The following is a 13468-nucleotide window of genomic DNA, read 5'->3' as shown; positions in this document are numbered from 1 at the left end:
GCACTGGAATGGGTTGACCAGGGAAATTGTGAATGCTCCATTCCTGGCGGTGTTCAAGGCCAGGTTGGTCAGAGCCTTGGGTGACATGGTTTAGCGTGAGGTGTCCCTGCCCATGGCAGGGGGGTTGGAAGCAGATGATCTTAAGGTCCTTTCCAACCCTAACTATTCTATGATTCTTTGTTAGCAAAAGGGATAAAGAGATAAGAAAATGAAAAGCAAAAGGGATAAAGAGATAAGAAAATGAAATGTAAGAAATATGAAAACTATATTCTCCTTTGTAATATCAATTCATTACGAAAAAAGGAAACTGCTGTACTAAATTTCAACATTTAAGAGAATCACTCTAGTCTTTGTTTACAGTCATTATGTAGAAATGGGCACTCAGAAGTAATTTTCTCTCCTACTAGGATAGCTACCTTATGCAGGTCATGAATGAAATACATTTTAGATGAAGTTAAGTGAGATTAACTATACTCGTTGTTTGAAAATATACTACTTTAATTGAGTTTCTTCTTTTCTTTATTTATTAAATGCACTGCATAGGCTAATTGAACACATTCTTAAAATAGTCGTCTCTCATCTGATATGTGAGATCACATATCATTCCTACACGATGGAACATGGATATTATATCACATGGGACTTATACAACATAGGGCATCCTTACAACTTTGTGAACAATATTTGTCAGCTCTCCAACCTCCAAATGTGCAGTAAGATCCTGCGAATTTTTAAAGTAAGTGGAATACAAAATCCTTCCTGCAACCTTTTGAATGAAAAGACTTAGCACCACCCCTGCTTTGGAAATGGGATTTGACATTTTGACAGGTTTTTGCCTGGATATCAGACACATCTGCACCAGTGTAAATGTAATTAATATGTACTCTAGTTATAAGCCTCTGAACAATTTTCTTTTATATAAACATAGTAGCTACTGGTTGAATTTCAGCTGGAAGTTAAACTCTCTGGTTATTTTTCTGGAAATGTGTAGGCACAATTGTATGAAAATTCTGGAACAAGAAAATAACATTATATCATAAGGTACCAAAAATGGATGATTAGTAGAGGAGAAAAGAAGTATACAGTAAGTAGGTAGACCAATGGAAATGGTGAGAGGAGGATAACAGAGCAGGCTGGTCTGACAATAAGGAGTAGATTTTTTAATGTTCTAATAAGTATTAATCTTAAGCATTTATTCAAATGTCTTGAGTACTCTTGTAAATCTTAATTCAGAAGCCAAAACATGTCTGTAGTATAGTCTTTATGCTTACAGTGCATAAGAAGAGATTCCCTAAATAGACATACGTTCTCATTTCTGCTACATCTTTTATTTTAGTTTTCTACTGCTTAGTTTTCTGCAGCAAAGTTACAATTAGCATTTCAAAATAATCTGCCATGGTATTGATAAGATCCTACTTCAGATATTTTCCATCTAATTTGGGGCATCTTACTACAAACCAAGTATAAATAAAATGGAAATATGCAAATACTAAATTAAGAAAATATGTTTAAAATTTACTAATACGGGAGAGTATTTTATCTATGATGAAAAATATTCAGGTAATGTTGAAGAGAGTTTAATTCCATGAATAGGGGAAATCAAGTTGTTGTGGTTTAAGCCCAGGCCGTAAATCAGAACCACTCAGTCTACTCCACCCCCCCCGCCCAGAGGGATGGGGCGGAGAATCGAAAGAATGTAACTCCCTCGGGTTGAGATAAGAACAGTCCAGTAACTAAGGTATAACACAAATCACTACTGCTACCACCAATAATAATAATGATAAGCAAAATAACAAGGGAAGAGAATACGATACCACCCGCAAGAATGAGCCCGACAGAGAAGAGGACGTGCCCTTCCAGGTAGCTCCCAGTTACATCCCCCGGCATGACGTGCTGTGGTATGGAATACCTCTTTGGCTAGTTTGGGTCAGGTGTCCTGTCCCTGCTTCCTCCCGGCTTTTCCTCCTCCCTGGCAGAGCATGAGACTCACAAAGTCCTTGGTCAGGGTAAACATTCTCACCAGTAACTGAAAACATCGGTGTTATCAGTATTATTCCCAGGCTGAAAGTCAAAACCACAGCGCTGCACCAGCTACTAAGAAGGAGAAAAACTGACTGCTGCTGCTGAACCCAGGACACAAGTCTTTTAAATACATATTCCATTGAAGAAATGAGAAGAGAACACATCTGGTGAAGCTGAAAATTAAATTTTGAAAGGGAAGGAAAAAGTAGGAGGAAGAGTTCATGAGAAATACAGATTTCAATATACTACTGCTTCAAGGAGGACAGTTACAACTATGAAGGTGATGGATTTGAGGTGAATAAAGTAATTGGTTAAAGCAAGCAGTAAATGGAAGTAGAATACTAAGGAAAAAGATTCAGGTCTGTTTAGGAGTAAAAAAAAGGAAAACCAAGCACACGCAAACAAACACACAAACAAAAAACACCAAGAAAAAAAAGATAGTGAAGGGAGAGTGTTAACTTGAGTTATCTCCTGCTAATGGGTTTTTCTCCCCATTTATATTAATAAGGACTTAAAATTTGATGGCATTCTCTCACCCACAGTAAGAATGTTAGAGTACCATCAATAGCAAGGCACAAAAAGCAATTAGATCATCACTCAGAAGGTTACTCTAGACCTGTTCTCTCAACCTTTTCCAATGACAAGTTTCAGAATCCCCTAACCTCAAACCATAAAGAACTGGAGTTATCATAAGCCTCTGCAGATGGCTTTCACACTGAAAATTTGTGCTCTTGAAAACCTGCATCACTTACAGGTTTTAAAGACGTGATCTATGAGTTCTTTTCTTTCCATCCATCAGTTTTGCAGAATCTTAGAATTGTAGAATAATTCAGACTGGAAGGGACCCCAGGTTCAGCCTGGAGAAGAGAAGGCTGCGTGGAGACCTCATAGCAGCCTTCCAGTATCTGAAGGGGGCCTACAAGGATGCTGGGGAGGGACTATTCATCAGGGACTGTAGTGACAGGACAAGGGGTAACGGGTTCAAACTTAAACAGGGGAAGTTTAGATTGGATCTAAGGAAGAAATTCTTTACTGAGAGGGTGGTGAGGCACTGGAATGGGTTGCCCAGGGAGGTTGTGAATGCTCCATCCTTGGCAGTGTTCAAAGCCAGGTTGGATGAGGCCTTGGGTGACATCGTTTATTGTGGGGTGTCCCTGCCCCTGGCAGGGGGGTTGGAACTAGATGATCTTAAGGTCCTTTCCAACCCTAACTATTCTATGATTCTATGAGTCTATAATAAGCAAAGAACACGGCTTGAGATTCAAGTCAATATAAAGCTGATTCTAGTACTAGCTTACTGTACTAGCAAATTTGGGTTGATTCTGGACAGTCTGAATATTTATTTATAAATCCATTTATTTAAAGTGAGAAGAAGAAGAATATCCAGTAATTTCACAGTATCTACCATACTTACTTTTCAAAGATCATTTCCTATTTTTCAGTTAGATTCAACAGCACCTCCGTAGTCCGTAGTACTTCACCAATATCATCAAAGAGGAAAATGTGTATTTCTAGGTTTCTGAGTCTAAGGCTAACATAAGTATAGAAGCATCCTCTTTTCTTCTACAGAAGTCTCTGTTCTAGTTTCTGGAAATGTCATAGCCTGTTTAAATAAACTGAAAAACAATATTCTACATATTGAGCTTTCATAAAGATGTTCTATTTAATACTTACAGATGAAATTCTGTTCAAGATTGTGACAGGTTAGCTTTGGTTGTCTGCCAGGTTGCCACCTAGCTGTTCTCTCGCTCCATCTCCTCAGCAGGACAAGGGGAAAGAGTCAGATGAAAAAGCTCACAGGTAAAGCTAAGGACAGAGATATTGTTCAGAAATTACAGGCACAATCACAGGCAAAACAGACTCAACTTTGGGAAGAGCAATTTAATTTATTGCCTATTGAAAATAGAGTAGGATAGCGAGGAGCAAGAGCAAAATTAAAACCACCTTCCTTCCACCTCACTCTTCTACCCAGCCTCATCTTTGCTGCTTTTCCAACTCTTTCACCTCCTCTTCCTGAGCAACACAGGAGGATGGGGAATAGGGGTTATAACGCTTCATCTCTGCCGTGAGGTCTCCAGGAGCTGCAGCTTCCTTCAGGACACATCCACCTGCTCCAATGTGGGGCTCCCCATGGGCTGCAGTGTGGGTATCTGCTCTGGCATGGTCCTCCATGGGCTGCAGGAGACAGTCTGGTTGATCATTGTCTTCTCTAGGAATTGTACACAAATCTCTACTCTGAGACCTAGTGCACCAATCTACTCCTTCATTGACCTTGGTGTCTGCATAGTTGTTTTGCTCACTTTCTTCTCACTTCTCTCTCCCAGCTACTGTACAGTGCTATTAAATGGGATTTTTGCAGAAGTGCCACCAGCACTGCTAATGGGCTCAGCTTTGGTAAGTGGTGGGTCCATTTTTGAGCCAGCTGAAAGTGGATGTATCTGTCACAGGGCAACCTCATGTCTCTTTTCACAGGGTCGACCATTGCAGCACCCCATTGCCAACACTTTGCCACGTAAACCCTATGCAGGGAGAAATGCTGAGTGCTAATGTTAGTAGCAAGTGCAAATGTTCAATTGCCCTAAAAATATGTGTTGATAGAAAAAAAAAAAAAAAAGCCTCAAGATTTCCCTGGAATTCAATGAAGAAAGCAAGCAAAGTGAAATCACCAACTGGTATTTTACCAATAGGTATGGTGAAATGATGTGGTTTAATGCCCTCTTAATTTAATAAGGCTAATATGTCTATTTAATAGATTTTCACTTCCTAGACTGCACATTTTCACTTCCTGACACACACAACACTGAAGTTAACATTTTAATAGTTGCAAAATTGCAGATTTTTCTGTCTTGTGTTTTAATTTCCTCATTAGAGAGAGAGGTGTCTCATAATTTATCTAGAACCAGCTCTGTCAGAAACTTTCCTTGGAGATTTTGCAACTGCATAGAAAAAAAATTGATTTAGGATTCAAGTCTGAGCTTATTACAGTTACTTTCTGCTACAAATTTGCAAAACTGATTACAAGCTCCTTGAGTGGCCTTCATCAATTTAACAAATATTAAAAGTCCAACAGAGGGAATCTGAAATGATTTTTTAAAACAGCAGGTTCACTTCCTTGTGCTGAATGAAACATTAGACTGTTTGACAAGAAATTAAAAAGTGGATTTTCTTATTAAACTTTCTTAAAAGAACAACACATGCATATATTAAATTCCTTTTTTTCTGAAATCCCCTGTTATTTCATCAATATAGGTGTAGCTTCAAGCATTGGTTATGAATAACAAACTGCTTTGAAATTGGCTTTTGTCATACAGCAAAAGCACACAACCCTGTAAAGGCAAACATATCTCTGAATGTTTTTATTTTTTTTCTCTAAAGTAATAAGAATTTCACTGAAGTGCATAAAAATTTATGATTATAGTTGTTCAATAATGATGTAAAGCCAGTTTCCAAAGAGGGAAAAAAAATCTGAATGAATGACACTGTCCTGGGTTCAGCAGCAGCAGTCAGTTTTTCTCCTTCTTAGTAGCTGGTGCAGCGCTGTGGTTTTGACTTTCAGCCTGGGAATAATACTGATAACACCGATGTTTTCAGTTACTGGTGAGAATGTTTACCCTGACCAAGGACTTTGTGAGTCTCATGCTCTGCCAGGGAGGAGGAAAAGCCGGGAGGAAGCAGGGACAGGACACCTGACCCAAACTAGCCAAAGAGGTATTCCATACCACAGCACGTCATGCTGGGGGATGTAACTGGGAGCTACCTGGAAGGGCACGTCCTCTTCTCTGTCGGGCTCATTTCTTGCGGGTGGTATCGTATTCTCTTCCCTTGTTATTTTGCTTATCATTATTATTATTGGTGGTAGCAGTAGTGATTTGTGTTATACCTTAGTTACTGAACTGTTCTTATCTCAACCCGAGGGAGTTACATTCTTTCAATTCTCCGCCCCATCCCTCTGGGCGGGGGGGCGGGGAGTAGAAACTGCGTGGTTCTAATTTACGGCCTGGGCTTAAACCACGACAGACACACATGTACTGAATATTCTTAGGAATACAAAGATAAATAATCAGAAGATTTCACTTTATATAAATTTGTTTTATCGGAGTTTTTAAAATTTTTTTAAGTTTTCATAAAGTTCTTGATAGTTTACTGTTAGACATGAGAGTTTCATTCAAAACTGTGTAATCAACACTCTGCATTTCAAAGTACAAACGATATTCTCTTTGAATCACCTATTAATAATCCAGAGATCAAGACTTAATTAATAAATGTATTCTAAAAATTTACTTTGAATAGGTAAAATGTAGAGAAGGTTTTAATATATGGACAGACAATACATGAACAGCAAAAATGGGGAATTGGATTGAATGATTTTTTAATAAATTATTCACCTGGTCCTACAGACTATACAGTTTGATAAATGAAATCACAACCATTTGTAGTATTGTAATGTTATCGAGAGGTGATTAGCTTCTCTGTTAATATCAGAGAAGGAGATTTTAATTTTTTAAAAGATTTTTTTTTTGTAGTGAAATGTTGCAGGGAAATTGAAGTAAAAACATCAGAAATTTTCAGTCAACATAAGAAAGAGAAAACATCTGTGCTCTACACTCATACTAGCATATAAGCTACTCTGTATTTTGTATATTACATATTGTATTACATATGAAAAGTGACTGAAGGAGCTTAGTTTATTTAACCTTGAGTAGATTAGAGCAAAAGGGAATGTAATTACTGTCTTCCATGGCCTGAAGCGGAAAGGAATAGGAAAGACCAAGCTATACTCTTAGGGGTGTATAAGTAATCCAGTCCCCTGTATCAGGGAGTAAAATTCATCCTTCTCCATATTTCATTTACAACAAAAATGTTGGTAATTACAGTAGTATTTTTAACCACTCACAGACACCTGTTCTTAATCAGAAATATCTATCATTATTTTAGGAAGAGATAGATTCGTGTTTGAGGACATCACCTGAAAATGAGTTTGTTGGTGTCATCCTAGTTTCTGAAAGTCATAGATTGATGTCAAAAAGAATCCATATTTCCCTGTGATAGAAATCTCTTTTACAGGAAAGCAGATTATATTGACACTGAAAGAATGAAATTCAAATTATGAACTTATTTCTCAGAAATCTGAAAAAGTTGCAAATTCATACTGAAACCTGCTTTAAATTATATTTGCACAGAATCAAGACAATGAAATGCAGATGAGGAGAGGCAGCAACTAAAACTAGATGCACTCTCATTTTCATGTGCTAGTAATAAAATCACACAGAAGACAATGCAGAAGAATAAAAAGGACAGTAATAACAGTTGAATGTATCAAAGTATTTCTACTTGTATTTCTCTGTCTAAATCATTTTATATTCTTTTATGTTGCCAGACTGATGTGATCAATGAAGCATCTGAAACAATAAGTGCAGTATAAGTGGACAAACAGTTCCTGGATTGGCATCTGAAAGTCTAAGACTTCCATTTTTCTGTGGTCATGGTATATTCAATGACCTACAGTAGTGTACTCAATGGTCAAGACTTAGGTATCAATCTAAACAAAGAGTCATACATACAATTAAAAGAAATCAAAGGCAACAGGCTGGAGACACCCATTGCAAAACTTCAGTAATTCTATCTCAACATTATGTATACATTTTACAGGTGTTGAAATGCATCCTTTGAAATAGATTTAGAAAGAAGGCTGGAGGTTTGTATGTTTATTCACTATGCAGAAATGGCTTAGTGACTGTAAGGAGATGCAAGTCTGGTAAGTATTTCATTTTCAGAGAGCCATTTCCTGAATAAGCTTTCCCATGTTCCTGCACAGAATGGCCTCTAGTGTTGTTATTCTGAGAATTTTCAAACTAATCCATGATTTAAATACACAATGTACTACCTAACCTTCCCTTAGGGTGAAAGTCACCCTCTGTGAAGGACTTGCGCAAGGCTATGCATCATTGAAGTCATGTTAATGCTGTTTTCTTAGTTGGAGTGGGAGCTGAACAGTGCATAGACTTTTGTACTGTTTTGATGTAGAAGAATTACACCTGTCATCTAAATGATCCCCTGAAAAATGTTTGGCACTTTATAAATACCTGCAGGATTCTTCAGATTAGAGGACCACAAATAAACAGTTATTTACTCAAAATAATTAAATTTTTTTTTTGTTTGGCTGTTCGGGTTTACCCTCACAGTAATTCTCTCCCTGAAAGGATGCTAAAGGAAAAAGGTGGAGGAAGAAAAGTTTGTGTATTCTCTTTACTTAGCAGATAAAGGGTTCAGTTGAAATTCAAAGTGAATTTACTAATGGGAATTAAACTTGGACCTTGAACCTGCTATGTACAGAGGTCTTTAATACCACATATTTAAATTATCTGGGTTAAACTATGACTATGTTTTATTTGGGACTACAAAACAGCAATAGAAAGTGTAAGCTTCCCTTTCTACTGCCTGATTTAGCCAGGAAAGGAAGAGCTTGCAGGTGAGCTTTAAGGAAGTTATAGATGAGCAAAAAGCTTTTCAAATTAACTTCACAATAATGACTTTCTCCCATTATTATGTAAAATCTGTTTCAGATAAACTTTCATTAAGTTATGCTGGTTACAGAGTTAGTCAATCACTTGTATATTACAGCCCAGGAAAAGCAAATAGAGTGTCAGGAAATCTACTTTTCCCCATTTAATGCTTTGCAGTTTTGAAGAGCCTCTTTTATTTGGCCAATTCCTGGGTTTTTTAAATTTTTTTTTTTCTTTTTCTTTTTTTTTTTTTTTTTTTTGAAAAAAAAAAAAAAAGGAGTTGTTTTCTTTTTTTTTTGACAGCAATCATGATGTTACTAGGAACCCTACTGAACCATTCTGTGTTGTGCCTTACATGCTGCCAATAGCTTCACCCAACAAAGGCTGTTATTGATTCTACTGTCCTGGCTGTAGGTATGTGAATCTCTGCTTCAGCTACTCCGTTACTGAGCCAGTTCATCCTCAAATAACTCTGCCCTAGGGGCAGAACCCATGCTAAGAGTTCCAGAAGAGAATCCTTGCATGTGCAGCCAGTAGGTAACACGTGGAGGATCAAGCCTTGGCAATCAAACCATCAAACTGGCTACATGTATCTGAAAATACTGCACAGCTACCACTCCCAACTTTGCAAACCCCTGTGGTGACTGAATGAATGTTGAGTCTTGGCAACAGCTCAATGAGACTCAGGAATTTATGCAGTTGAAACTAAAGTGCCAGCCTAATAAAAATTATCCATCCTATTAAGATGCCCATCTATATATCTTTAAGATAAGCTCCTGGGAACTTCCCTCTTAGTTACTGTAACAACTTTTTCACTGGTCTTCTTCACTTTTGCAAAACATCTCCATCCCCTCTCTATTCGTGCCTCTACCAGTTCCCTTATCTTCCAAATATTATTTATTTGTCTTTGTTTTCCTGGTCCTTCATTATTTACTCATGGTCAAATTAACATTCCAATCATCATCATAAATGGCTATTTCCTACTTTTGGTCAGCATTTGATGCTAGCTTCTCCCAAATTCTTGTTACACTTTCAAACAAGCCTCTTCGGGCTCTATAAATCTTACCGATATCTACAAAGTTTTTTCATTATCTTGCTTAAGTCCTCATGTGTTTTTTGATAACCATGCTGCTGAGATTTGGCCTCTCATGTTAAATATAGGTAAAGTTTATGGATAGTGTAAAGAGGTTCAGACTCTGTCCTGATTCAAATCTGACTGTGTATGAGGCAGCCTTAAGGATGTTTAGCCAGTAGGTACAGAAAGTTGCTTAGCTTAATAAGCTTTTCTAAAAGCCAGGGTTAGTTGTTTACATGAATCATGATATGGGCTTGGTTGTATGTATTCCTGAGTGGATCTAAGAAATGGACAGATCTTTTTTTTCTTCCTCTTTCACTTCCTATAAACTTTCCCATTTTTTCTCTGTTACCTTCTTTCCCACTTTCTCTATACTCTGTTTTGTCCTTAGATTGAAACTGTCCTTGCCCTTAGATTGTAAGTGGCAGGAGCAGAAACCATGTGGTTGTGTTTTTTGGTTGTATTTTTGCATATAAACTGACACAACACGATTTGGCTCCCCTGCTCTGGTTCATAGGGGTTCTAGCTGTACAAATTCAGAATAAATCACATCATGCTGATTATTAATAATAAACTAAAAAGATTTGCTATCCAAACAGCATTTTAATGGCTATTTAAGTGAGTATACGTTCTTCTGCACTGCTTCTCTGATCCCAGTGTGCGTTGAGTCTCCTCAACTAGAAATGAATCCTTTGCAGAAAAGTGCTGCTAAATTACTTGACCATGGTTGAAGCAGAATGTACAGAGCTTTTCAGTGCCAAGTCTCAACTGCCTATCTGGGGCACCTTTCCAGACAATACACAATAACGTAATGTGTTCTTCCTGTAATGTGGGCAGGGTCACAGCCTATGGCCAGATGCCCGAACATGCCCAGGCATATTAGTACAGACTGAGCAGCTGATAAACTTCACACAGAGCTGAGAGAAGGTTCTAGTCCCAGTATGAGGCTAGAAGGTATATGACAGAACGAGTTTATGGCTTATATTTGCCAGACAGGATGCCAGCTCAATTATTTACAGTTAGAACGTTTTCTGGTATTTCAAATCCAAAACTACAAAATGTGTGGACAACTCCCAAAAAGCTCTTTATACTGACAGGGTGCAGCTGCACAAAAAAAGCCAAACAGATTTTAGCACCAGCTAAAGTCATCTACAGTCATTGCTTATATATACTTTTGGCTACTACAACTGTAACTGTGAGACAGTAGCACAGCATTGACAAAAATTGTATGCATACCTAGCAAATTCTAGCCTGCTGCCTTAATATTCTGGCGAAGTCAAGCTTGCTGGGTAATTCATCTGTTAACAAAATTTATCCAGACTCAGAACTTTGTAAAAAAACCTGGTATCAGGATCCAAATCAGATTTTATATTAGAGATACACTTGGAAACAATTGTGTTTGTTAGACTGACTGCTGTGCCCCTTATTAGTCATTTGTAATTTAAAGGTTATCTTGTTAAATAGGTCAGTGAGACAAAGATTTGGAAAACAAAGCACATGATGAGATGGGATGTGATTGTTATGTAGCAACTTATCTAAGGAATACTGCGCACACAGAGTGAGTAATGTCCTCTATTGTTATCCATGCAGGTGTGGACTCCTAAAAAGTTTTTATCTATCTGCCCTAAAGCAGCAAAATATTCCCTGAGAACAGAGAGGAATCTCTGGGTGTTTTCCTTTTCTTTGCTGTGCTTAATTTTCTGAGAAGAAAGCTAATTAAAAAAGGAGTACCGTGATACATATTTGCCAATCTGGCAGTGTTGACCTAAGACAAATTTCCCAAATGTCACAAGCTGAAACAAAACCCCTGAATCTATTCTGTATATCTTGGGAAAGGAGTGTATGCTAGTATCAACAACCATTATTCACAAACGTGTCATACAGAAGGAAAAATAGAACCATGAGTACAAAGATATGATTCTATGAGTCTATGATTCTATAATTTTATAAGATACACATTTCTCTGTTCAGTTATCACTAAGGCTTTATTAAATAAATAATTTCACATTTGTGTTGAGGAAAAGAAAAAACTATTGGAGAATAGTTGGACAGAATAATTCTAAATTAACTGACCCCTCCATTTTCATCCAAATCCTCATTCTACATGTTCATGTTCATTTAATCAGAAACACAAAGCTATCATTTTCTATTAAAACTCACTGGAGCTATATGCCTAAAAATGCCCTAATAATCTACATCCTACTAATCAATTATGCTTTGAGGGGCCAAGATGATTCAGTATTATTTAGAGGGGGTACAAGAGCTGTATCATTGAAGGCAAATGAATGAGTTAAGTTCTGCTAGTACTCGTAGGTTTATTAGGACACTCAATATATTTGCATTCTTACTATTTAAAATAAATAAATATAATTTTAATAAACAATAGAAGAGAACAGAATACTCAGAAAAAAAATCTAGAAGGCAACTTCAGGCAATTCTACATGAACATGGTGTGCTGCTACATTGGCCAGGTAATATAAGTCAAAAAGTACTTTTTTTTTTAAGAATTTTGAAAGCGTACACTAGTCAGCAACAAAATCTAAATATTTTCCCACAGCTGTTTCTGTATTTTTAGTTGCCTTCCTTACGACTTTCCAGAAAATATGTTTCATACACATTGGAGATTAAGTATTCCACTTGGTCCTGTTTCTATTACAGAAATAATAGTCTTTAGAAAAAAAGAAAAAAAAAAAAAGAAAATATTTTTCCTGGACAAACACTTGAGTTTATAGATATTTAAACATCTTTATTATCTTACTATAAATCTAATTCTTAGACAAAACTACATATTTTCATTGAGAGAAAACCCATAAATGGCAAAACAACACTGATAAAATGGCAAAGGAAAATGTTATTTTGATAACTTACAGCTCTTGAATAAAGACTGCTTTCAAATGCTGTTTTACTAGAAACTGAGCATAGCTTGTACCTTATTCTCCTCAGATCAAAAATCCCAGAGATATGTAAGAGTTAGGGCAACAGAAAACAGCAGATAAACCTGAAAAATGTGCTTTTTTTTTTTTTTTTTTCTAAAGACTTTTAAATTTCTTTTGTGGGTATTTATTATTTGTATAATAATGGTTTCTAACGCATGTTTCAGAAGACATTTCAAATAAACCTGTAACTACAGACACGAAATTCAGTGAAGAAGAAGAAGAAATTTGTTAGCTGATAGCAGGTCCTGAAGCAAAACAGAAGCCTTACCTTCTTAACTAGATATGTCAAGTTCCATTCCTGGAAGAAACCTTCATCCGCTTTGAACACATGTTGGATGAAAGAAAAAAGTGTCAGAGGAAATAAGTAAGAAAAAACAATGGGAAGCGTGATATTGCACCTGCACCCTAATTACTAATAAGGATTGATCTATCAGGACATAACCCGGATGAGCATTCTATAGTGATTGGTCACACAGAGACAGGGGATGGTACCTGTTTCATCAAGATATGGTCTCCATGTTAGGCAACCTAGTGGATGAACTATATATACTAGATTTCTAATCAAAGGAGAGACAGAGACATATTCTGAGGAAAATTCACCACATCTCAAGATAAATTTTCACCTGGAATGGACTAAATAACCCCCTCAACTTATCTGTCTCCTCTACTTACAACAGAGGCCTAAGCAATTATCTTCAATTAACTGCTTAAATTTTATAAAACTAAAATTAGTGAAGATGAGTCCTATCTGGAGAGCAGTGAATCTGTCTCAAGTCCTCACAGTGAAAACAGACGCACAAACTAAACAGATAAAAGTGAATGAATCAATCAATAAGAAATGGTTAGTTAATTTATTCCAACCAATTTTGATTTCAGAAAGCTGATGCTTTTTATCAAGTATCATGGCTACCTGAATGACTATCTTACCTGTT

The sequence above is a fragment of the Psittacula echo genome (genome assembly GCF_963264785.1).
Source record: "Psittacula echo genome assembly, chromosome: 4".
NCBI lineage: Eukaryota > Metazoa > Chordata > Aves > Psittaciformes > Psittacidae > Psittacula > Psittacula echo.
The sequence above is the reverse complement of the archived record's forward strand: the minus strand, read 5'-3'. Positions refer to the sequence as shown.